The following is a 12,254-nucleotide window of genomic DNA, read 5'->3' on the forward strand; positions in this document are numbered from 1 at the left end:
CCTTATGCTCGAATCTGCCTGTGTCTGTGTACACTATGCATGTACCTGGTTTATGCTTGAGTTCCTTTGTCAATCATCAAAACAAACTTCACTTGGGCTAACAAACTCCCCATTTTTTATGATGAGAAACTATGTGCTTTTCATAAGCATAGGCCCTGTGTCAACTTATCTTAACATCAACAAAATGTTAGAACACTTTTCATTTTAAAGTCACAAATCATCAAGGACCAGGTTCATTAAGTTATAAACATCACAGTCCAAAGTAAAAAGCACAACCTGTCTTCCCCCTTTTGGCATCATAAAAACGTTGCATAATTATGGTAGATAACCAAATTTTAATAGAAATTACTCATGGCTTCTAGGGCTACTTCAAATGAAATTATGGAGTCAAGCATCATTTATCAATCTAATAATTATAGTCAACTAAGAAGCATCAACAAACAGTTAGTGTGACGCCCCAAACTCGGGGAGCGCGACCGGCACTCAACCGAGAGAACCCGGCCGAGCAAGCCTGTTAGATTTTCTTCTACCCAAACTCATCCATGAATAAAGGGATATGTACTCCATTAATCAAACGTTGAAAAGATTTCATTAGCAACTCCCATTTCATTTCCATAGAGAGTGACTGCTAACGAGGACCAAAGCTGCCTGATGATGAACCATCTGCATCCATTGAATATGCGCCCCCGGCAAAAGGGACGTTAGTACATATGGAATAGTACTAGTATGTAAAGCTAACTGTCCTGTTTCAAAATAGAATACCAGTGTAAGAAAGGGAAACCATAGAAACAACAATCAACAATCAGTGATATTCAAATGCCAAGTTAAAACATAATAATTTCCAAAATATGAGGATAACACTGTGAAGTGATAATCAAAATATGATGATAATATTATTTTTGGTTGGGAGATCTTTAGCACCGATATACCACTGTTCGGAATACCAATGTTCACAATACCAATGTTTATAATACCAATACCACCGTATTTTTAGCACGGAGTCTGATCACGACCCGATCGGCTAGGCCGTCTCATTCGAGACATCAACCACAATCACAATTTCAATTTCAATTTCCAGCACAATCACCACCATATGTGTGGCATGGTGTCCGATCACGACCCGATCGGCTAGGCCATCTCACCACAATGTCGTATGGATCGACATCATCCTTTTCTATCAATCATCTCATCCGAATTAAGGGGAATAATTTTATCACATAAATCTCATCCCAAATAAAGGGAATAATTACAATCCACTCCTACACCGGCACATATAGTTTCGGGGTTAGGTTATTTCAACCTACCCATCCTCGATGACTATCGATACTCCTAAAAATATTTTTGATTTGCTTACAAAGGAAACAACAATACAAATGCATTTACCTCATAACCTTTCATACCGTATATAGCCTCATTAGCACTTTCAACAACTTTCAACATCATTATTTCATTGGCTCTCTTGGCGATACATATGATTCTTCATTCATGGCACAATGGTCATATTTCATATTCCACACTTTCATTTCTTCCCTTTCATGGATCATCATCATAATTATCAACAAATAGAATATTCCAGAAATCACAACTTTAGGTTCATTAGTAATGAAGGCTTTAAACACAATGGATTTCTTTCCAAGAAATGGAGTAAAATGATTGGCAATCGAAGAACAAGTTAAAATCATAAACAAGTAATACATCATTTATTCTTGAAATATTTTTCCCCAAAAAGGACAATCCACAATTTTCACTCACGAATATGTAAGAACGCTAAACGCATTGAAAATACTCACAAAGCTTAGCATTAGCTAAAACAACCACATATGGGCATCACTTGAGTTTATAAGCTTTTAGGCAGTTTTATTTTCAAAATCAATTTTAGAACAGTTGAATTAATGCTCATTTCATAATTTTCTCACATCATCTCATTTCATTGGCACCATTGGCCATAAGTATGATTTTCACTCTTGGCACGTAGGCCACACTTTATATCCCCAATTCACTTATTTCACTTCCAACCATCTTTATAGATTATCAACAATAAGATATTTTCAATCAAGACTTTAGGTACACATATGAGCAATTAAGAATCTTAAGCATATTGAGTTTTCTCACATAATTTGGCATCATAACCTTCATTTGAAACACAACTCAAAGACATAGCATTTTAATATACACATATCATTCTTGAACACATTCCCAAAAGATAACGTAATGTGATAGGAACATTCGGAACACGTTTTGAATAAATAATTCTCGCCACTTTGCTTATTCAGGACAATCGAATTTATTGGGAACAACTCGGAACATAGAATAAGGAACTTGAGACAATCATACTTGAAACTTACGGGAACATCATTGAATTCAATTCTAAGAGAGTACTTTAGCCAACATACCTCGCTTTGAGCTTTTCTTTAATTACTACAACGTTCCGAAAATTCTAGCAATCCCAATCTATTTGATACATACCAAAATTGAACACAAATTAGGAAGATATTCATGGTTTGAGCTCATTTGAGTATTTTATCAAACACTAGGTATGCAAATTTGTCTACAAGTTTCTTCTATAAGATTTCCTTCATTTTACAACTCAATCTTTATTTATTTGAGCTCAACATTCTTCCCAAAAACCTTATTGGTCCAATCATATATACATAATACTCTTACACCCAAGAATCATACTCCCAATCACCAATCTTTTACCTCAAACTCGAAATTGAAGACTAGGGATTTAAATCTTACCTCTTAGATGAAGATTTTGTGTTTAGCTTCCTTGATTCTAGAAGATTGGATGATTAGAATGTTATGTTCCCTTATTATCTCTCTACAATGCTCTTACCTCTCTCTAAAACCCTCAGAAAAATACTCCAAAATATGCCCCAAAGGCTATTTATCAAAATGGGGTCAGATTATAAAAATAGAAAAATTAACCCTCCGAAATTAGGTCTGCGGTCGCATAATGGACCGCAAAATAGGTATGCGGGTCGCAAAATGCACCGCAAAATCGATGCCCAGAACTGGGCTGCGCTGGCCAGGTCTGCAACCAGTTTTGCGGTCGCATAACCACTTTTGCGATCGCAGAATTGGCCGCAGAATCACCTTCTGCTAGCCTTTGGTAATTTGGTCATAACGTCTTGTAGGAGTGTCCAAATGACAAACTGTTTGAAGCATTAGAACATAGACATATAGAACTTTTGTTAGATAGGTAATACACCATATAACACTTCATATAATGAGATATATGCTCGTTTGAATTTAGGTCTTGTGCGAACTCACTTGAAACTTTATCCCATCATATAATTTTCAACTTGACTTAGCCTTGGGGCTCTTCTTAGACCCTACATCACTTATAATATGCCTCATACACTTATTATCATATACAATTGATATCCAGTATATTAATAGTCCTCATCAGCATACAAAATAATATAATTAGCGCACATCAACTTTCTTAATAGCGATTAAGTACTTCAAAAATTTTCCGGGGTGTTACATTCTCCCTCACTTAAGAACAATCGTCCTCGAATGTTTTACAAGTCACTTTTAATAATAGAGTTACCATCCTTTTACCTACAATCATTATGCATAGGCACTTATGACTACATGGGTCTTATACTTCCTTTCCAAAATCTCAACTTATTTATGGCCCTTAAAATTTGGCTATCTTTACAAATTCTTAAAATTTTCGACAGAGTTTCCCCTGTAATTGGGCTTATCCACCTGTCAGAGAATCGCCAAAACCACTCCTAACAATACATCCACAACTCAACAAAGCCTCACAACATACCAATGATATAAATTTCAACACTACCGTCATTACATTATCAAGAGTGATATCTGGACATGAACTACACATTTTTAAATCATAACACATAGAAAGTACCTTTAAAATAACAACCACTTGCTATACAACCAAGCAAAAATATTTTCTTTCCACAACACTTTCGGCCTTCAGTGTGAACTTCTCGACTTACAAACTTCGCCATAACACATTAACGTAGGTAATCCCAACTTCTAGACTTATCTAACAAGGATAGCAATTAGGTACGTTTCATAAGCTAACTATCTATTAACTTCGCCTTCAATAACCTCCACTGGAACGATATACAAAGGATTTTCCAATTACCTCCTTAGACATAGACACATGAAACAACGGGTACACGGAGGACAATAATAGGGAAACATCATACTCATAGTTTGGCCTATTTCTTTCGAGATATCATAAGGCCTAATGTGACTGCACATACTTTATCTTCCTTAACAATTCACCCAATATATTCATAGAGAAAATCTTGAGAATAACCCGTTCACTTTCTTTAACTCTAAATCACTACGCCGAACACCCAAACTAAACCTTTTGCGACCTCCAACAATTACCCTAAGATGTGCTAGCTTTAATATTACCATAAAATTTCCTCTCCAGTATGTTTGTTCACCGGATGACGCTTATTCTTTGACATATTTGAATCTTCAACCCCCATAGGTTACTATAAATATGAACAACGAGGTTTGAGATTGGCCAGAATTATTCAAGAATACATTAATGTGCAAAGCACGGCATTTCAGGAGGTTATATCCTAAGAGACATGAAGGTTACTACCAATAGTATTGACATGGTTAATCATTGTGATGACATCATTGATTTGACACATGAGGCATAGAGTTGCCTAGTAGGCATTGATAATGTGGGAACCATGTACATGATCTTGAGGTGTAACATAAGTGAGTCATTCTATACATGTGACATATGGGAGGCATAATCAGAAGGATAAAGACATTAACGTCAGTTATTCTTGGAAGGCTATGAATCATGAAAAGTACAATAATAATTGTTTCATTCCATACGTGCCTTATTTGGCAATAGTAGGCCTCAAAGAGAGATAGCACTTATATGACACCAATCGCCTCTTGGAATGTAGGTAAAATTAGTTTAACTCGAAATAAGAATATTCTAGCACCTTGAATGTGATATGGGTTTCAATATACACGAAGTTGCATTATGCTCTTAACCGTATTTGACGCAAGGGATCTATGCCACAAACCCATGAGGTTGAAAAAGAAAAGAAGTTGAACATTTGCGAGATTATTATCATTCTAATAGCTTAACCCTTCACAATAGTTGATCGTATATGAGAGGACTAGAGATACAACAAACTTGTCTTTCAAATCAATATGCTCATCATATTTGCCAGAATCTGAAACATCCACCTGAAGTGGGGAGGAAAAGTCGTTGTAAGGCTGCTTAACTTTTAACCACACACACGAGTGAAATCATGTAGATAGGACATCTTAATGTTTGGATTCATGTATTGGTTAGAGAGAATGTACATTTTGCTATGAGTTAGACATATTTCTACCATAATAACTCTCAAGCTACCATATCAGGCCACTTCACGAGCAACTACAAATACTGGGAACAAAGTGAGTTACTCACTGAGGCATGATCTAGGTGAACATGAAAGTCATACTGAGATGGGCAAATAGAAAGATCTTCTTGTGACAAATTCATGAAAACCTCAAATTCCCGAGAAACTTTATACAGACAAGTGACCATTTCAATTGACACATACACAGATAATAGGTGCTGAGATATGCCCTCATGTTACTAGACAATGAAAAGGATTCATGATACTATTCATAAAGGAGTAAAGTTACTGTTTCAACCATAGGAGCCACATACACCGAAGAGAAAAAAAGTGGCTCAAGAAGGACCTCAACACTAGGCCATTATACATTGGATTTGATACCACATAGGTAAACTTTATGACTGTGCATGCATAAGCACAAGTGAGTAGATGTTATCTATTTGAATCAAAAGGTTCTGTAAGAAATTCATTAGGTATAGTCTCTTGTTGAGAATTTAGGAAAACAAGTGGGATGTATTAATCATAGAGTTATAACTCAAGTCAAGGACATAATTATAGAGCTCAATTCCACAGGAGGTTGTAAAAAAAAGAATTTGTGATAGAGTGGATTCACGAATAATGCGTCTCATTCAAAGAGTAGGTACATGCATTGTTTTGTGATTCAACATCTTGTTAAGGCCATGTTTATGAGAGCTCTTTAATATGGGTGCACATATACAACAAGGAAAAATCATGCGTTGTTCATAACGATATAGCAAGGAGTGACTTACTTGGTAACTTTAGATTGATAGGGCAGTACCTTACTCGATGCCCCTCGACTCCAAAACCATAACGTATTTCAAGAGTCATTCAACACGTCCCCAAGTGGAGTTTCTTACAAATCAAACATTCCGACTTATTGGTACAAACAACCCTCTTTCGTTTCTTAGGTGTTCTTACCACATGATCCGGTGGCACGATAACATTAATAGGGACAAGGACACTTCCCTTAGCACTTGGTTCTTTCATTCCCTTCTCGCTGACTCAAACCCGTGGGTTACTCATATGTAAAATAAGACATGACGAGGAAATTAGCTTTCTATCTTGAGCTCTAACACACGATCAGGAGTATCAAAGAAGTGAGAAATTCCTAAATGTCCAAGTAGCCTCCTCATTATAGATGTGATCGACAACACACCGATAAGAAGGACTCTACTAGACACGGCTCTGAGACATCCTATGACAATTTAAAACCTTAGGCTTTGATACCAAGTTTATCACGCCCCAAACTCGGGGAGTGCGACCGGCGCTCAACCGAGAGAACCCGGCCTACCAAGCCTGTTAGATTTCCTTCTACCTAAACTCATCCATGAATAAAGAGGAGATGTACTCCAATAATCAAACATTGAAAAGAATTCATTAGCAACTCCCATTTCATTTTCATTAGCAGCTTCATTCATAATTTCCAAAATATTACAAGTTTATAGATATAATGAAAACATGTTTTCCAAATATCAACATTTCTAGTTCAATTCCCAACATCAACCACAATCCACACGGCCACACTATGTCTACGGAGCCTCTAGTAGATACAGAAGAGTATTATAATAATGCCGGCAACAAGGCCCCGGTTATACCTCAAAACACAATGTAAAACTCAAATGACATCAAGCCCAGAATAGAGTAGAGCTCACCAAAACCTGCTGAATAGAGAGTGACTGCTAACGAGGACCAAAGCTGCCTGATTATGAACCATCTGCATCCATTAAAGATGTAGCGCCCCCGGTAAAAGGGACGTTAGTACATATGGAATAGTACTAGTATGTAAAGCTAATTGTCCTCTTTCAAAATATAATACCAATGTAAGAAAAGGGAACCATAGAAACAACAATTAACAATCAATGATATTAAAATGCCAAGTTAAAACATAATAATTTCCAAAATATGAGGATAAAATTGTGAAGTGATAATCAAAATATGATGATAATATTATATTTGGTTGGGAAATCTTTAGTACCGATATATCACTGTTCACAACACCAATACCACCGTATTTTTAGCACGGAGTCCGATCACGGCCCGATCGGCTAGACCGTCTTATCCGAGACATCAACCACAATCACAATTTCAATTTTAATTTCCAGCACAATCATCACCATGTGTGCGGCATGGTGTCCGATAACGACCCCGATCAGCTAGGCCATCTCACCACAATGCCGTGTGGATCGACATCATCCTTTTCTATCAATCATCTCATCCCAATTTAGGGGAATAATTTTATCACATCAATCTCATCCTAAATAAGGGAAATAATTACAATCCACTCCTACACTTAGGTTATTTCAACCTACCCATCCTCGATGACTATCGATACTCCTAAAAATATTTTTGATTTGCTTACAAAGGAAACAACAATACAAATGCATTTACCTCATAACCTTTCATACCGTATATAGCCTCATTGGCACTTTCAACAACTTTCAACATCATTATTTCATTGGCTCTCTTGGCGATACATATGATTCTTCATTCATGGCATAATGGCCGTATTTCATATTCCACACTTTCATTTCTTCCCTCTCATGGATCTTCATCATATTTATCAACAAATAGAATATTCCGGAAATCACAACTTTAGGTTCATTAGTAATGAAGGCTTTAAACACAATGGATTTCTTTCCAAGAAATGGAGTAAAATGATTGTCAATCGAAGAACAAGTTAAAATCATAAACAAGTAATATATCATTTATTCTTGAAATATTTTTTCCCAAAAAGGACAATACACAATTTTCACTCACGAATATGTAAGAACGCTAAACGCATTGAAAATACTCACCAAGCTTAGCATTAGCCAAAACAACCACATATGGGCATCACTTGAGTTTATAAGCTTTTAGGCAGTTTTTTTTTTTCAAAATCAATTTTAGAATAGTTAAATCAAAGCTCATTTCATAATCTTTCTCATACCATCTCATTTCATTGGCACCATTGGCCATAAGTATGATTTTCACTCTTGGCACGTTGGCCACACTTTATATCCCCAATTCACTTATTTCACTTCCAACCATCTTTATAGATTATCAACAATAAGACATTTCCAATCAAGACTTTAGATGCACATATGAGAAATTAAGAGTCTTAAGCATAATAAGTTTTCTCACACAAATTGGCATCATAACCTTCATTTGAAACATAACTCAAATACATAGCATTTTAACACACATATCATTCTTGAACACATTCACAAAAGATAACATAATGTGGTAGGAGCATTCGGAACACGTTTTGAATACATAATTCTCGACACTTTGCTTATTCGGGACAATCGAATTTATTGGGAATAACTCGGAACATGGAATAAGGAACTTGAGAAAACCATACTTGAAACTTACGGGAACATCATTGAATTCAATTCTAAGAGAGTACTTTAGCCAACATACCTCGCTTTGAGCTTTTTTTTAATTATTAAAACGTTCCGAAAATTCTAGCAATCCCAATCTATTTGATACATACCAAAATTGAACACAAATTAGGAAGATATTCATGGTTTGAGCTTATTTGAGTATTTTATCAAACACTAGGTGTGCAAATTTGGCTACAAGGTTCTTCTACAAGATTTTCTTCATTCCACAATTCAATTTTTACTTATTTGAGCTCAACAATCTTTCCAAAAACCTTATTGGTACAAGCATATATACATAATAATCTTACACCCAATAATCATACTCCCAATCATCAATCCTTTACCCCAAACTCGAAATTAAAGACTAGGGGTTTGAATCTTACCTCTTAGATAAAGATCTTGTGATTAGCTTCCTTGATTCTTGAAGATTGGTGCAAGATTGGATGATTAGAATGTTAGGTTCCCTCATTCTCTCTAAAATGCTCTTACCTCTCTCTCTAAAACCCTCAGAAAAACACCCCAAAATAAGCCCCAAAGGCTATTTATCAAAATGGAGTCGGGTTATGAAAATAGAAAACTTAACCCTCCGAAATCAGGTCTGCAGTCGCATAATGGACTGCAGAATGGGTATGCATGTCGCAAAAATGCACCGCAAAATCGATACCTAGAATTGGGCTGCGCTGGCCAAGTCTGCGACCAGTTTTACGGTCGCATAACCACTTTTGCGATCGCAGAATTGGCTGCAGAATCACCTTCTGCAATCTTTTTGTAATTTGATCATAACTTCTTGTATGAGTGTCAAAATAACAAACGGTTTGAAGAATTATAAACTAGACACATAGACCTTTCTTTTGATTGGTAATACACCATATAACTCTTCATATAATGAGAGTTATGCTCATTTGAAGTTATGTCTTGTGCGAACTCACTTGAAACTTTATCCCATCATATAATTTTCAACTTGACTTAGTCTTGAGGCTCTTATTAGACCATAAACCATTCTTAATGCACCTCATACATATATTAGCATGATCAATTGATATCATTCATATAATAGTCCTTGTCTGCACACAAAATAATATAATTAGCGCACATCAACTTTCTTAATAGCGCTTAAGTACTTCGAAATACTTTTGGGGTGTTATAGTTAGAGCACAAAAATAGTTGATTATCATTGACACTAGTCATCCATAAAGCATAAAGAGAAATAAAAACACTGGATCATGAGTAAAAAGATCAAAAATAAATCCCATCTGGGTCACTGGTTTGTCCAACTAGGCTAGGAAAGTTTTAAGGCTGGGAAGGACCAGGTTCTTGGTTCTTGGCTTGAAGAAGTTTCAGCATATCATGAAGAATGCCATCATTCTTTTTTTTTCCTTTGCAAGCTCAGCTCTGAGAGCATCTCTCTCAGTTTCTACTTCTGCCAACCTCTTCTTCAACCTTTCAATTTCATCATCCTTAGCCCCACTTTCTTGCACCAAGGCTAGCACTTTGCTGTTCACAGGTACCTTCTTGGATGAATCAGGTTCTTTGGGAGTGGTGTGGACTTCATAGTCACAAGCAGTCAAAGTGTTCGCCCCAAACTGATCCTTGCTTGTACTAACTTCCCATTCTTGATGGGTACCTTAAAGTGTGCAAGTACAGCCGTGAGAATGAACCCATAGGGTATGGCATGAGTTTTGGTGCCAGTCAGAACTCTATCGAGAAGCTGGATGATAGATCCAGGCCAATTGATTTGCCTTCCACTATCCAGACATTCCATAAGAACCAAGTCCATGAATGTGGCAATGTGCCTCCTTTCCTGCCTAGGCAGCACAACTTTGTTAACAAATTCGAACAACACTTTGTGGGGTAGCTTCATCTCACTTTTGTATATAGCCTTGGTCTCAATCTCTTCTTCATTGTCACCAAACTTCCTTGTAATGGCAAGTGCAGTAGGAAAATTCTCTAGACTTCGCCATTTGAGTTTCTTGTAATCATTGTACCCTACAGCAGGGACACTCAAGATTTCTCTCAATTCCTTGTCATCAAAATTCACGGTTACCCCCTTCACCACACTGGTGACTCTGCCATTTTTTCAGTTTGCTATGAACTCCACAATTTCAGTTCTGGCAAGCGTTTTATCCATCTGAAGGATCATGTCCTTCCAACCCTACAATTGTAACTTTTCCAGCAGCATCACCATACCTTCCTCCTCCATGTTCCTAAGGAGTCTACCTTTCAAGATGGTTGTTTTCCCAAATTTAACCATCTAGTCCTTCTCTACATCAGATTCTTCTTCTTCTTCTTCTCCAATCCATTCTTCTTCTTCCACTATTTTCACTTTTTTGGACTTCAAGGCAGACCTGGTTCTTTTAGCCAAGGTAGAGGGCCCTGCAAACTTTGTCTTTGAAATAAACTTCTTTGTGGAAGTCATGATATTTTTTGCCTTTGGAGTCACAACCTCCATTTCTTCTGCCTTCTCTTCATCATGAAGAACCAGGTCCATCTCCTCAATTTCAACTGCCTCAATAGGCTCAACCACCTTCTTCTGTCCCTTTGCAGCAGCTTTTCTCTTACTTTCTTCTAGGGACTTTTCTAGTTCAGCCTCACTCTGCTTCTTCTGACTCCTTGTAGCTCTTCCTCTTATAGGAGGAGTCACTACAAGGATAGAAGAGGCAACCTTTCTTTTCTTATTTGCCCTCGCAGTGCCAAGAATGTTAACTGCTGAACTCCTTTTCTTTTTAGGATTATAGCTGTTAGACACTCTTCTCAATAGGTCATCGAGGGGTTCCTGCACAGATGGAACAGGTTCTTGGAACCTCTTCCTCAACCTAACCAACCCCTCAGCGGCTTCGCCAGACTCACTTCCCCATTTTTCTCTCACACTTTCTTCTTCTCCAGCAGATTTCTCACTCCATACTACCATAGATCCAGTTTCTTCAGTCAAACCAACCAAGTGGGTGAATATTCAGGCACTCCTTTTCCCATTCCCCTCACATTGCCCCGAGCACCCTCACTCTTCTTTTCCTTTCTTCTTTTATTTTTACTACCAATTTTTCCTGACTCAGTGGTCTCTACCCCAGCCACAGTTCCTACCACAAAAAACCTATTTTTCGGATTAGCGGCAACCTCAGAAATGATTTCAGAAGTAATTTTCGAACCAGAAGTTACCTGCTCTATTTTAGAAGAAATAATTTCTTCCCCCTCAGTAGAAGACTTGAATGATTCATCAGATTTTTGGGGTTTATCTGCCTGCCCTGCCTTCAGTTGCTCATTGATTTTCTTGATTTGTTCTCCTCTAGCAACTACTTTTCAAGCAAGCATCCTGAATCTTCCTTTCTTGGAGAAAGGTGTGGTTGAGGGTGTGGTGGAAGGAGTGGGTATGGATTCTTTGGGTGGTGATGAGGAATTCTCAAAAGTGTTTTCCATTGTTATGTTTGGGTATGAGAGAAAATGAGTATATGTGTGTTTGGAAGATGAGAGAAGATAGAGAGAATTGTTTGATGACTTAGAACTTTGAAGTGAA

The sequence above is a fragment of the Nicotiana tabacum genome, chromosome 19 (genome assembly GCF_000715075.1).
Source record: "Nicotiana tabacum cultivar K326 chromosome 19, ASM71507v2, whole genome shotgun sequence".
NCBI classification, from domain to species: Eukaryota; Viridiplantae; Streptophyta; class Magnoliopsida; order Solanales; family Solanaceae; genus Nicotiana; species Nicotiana tabacum.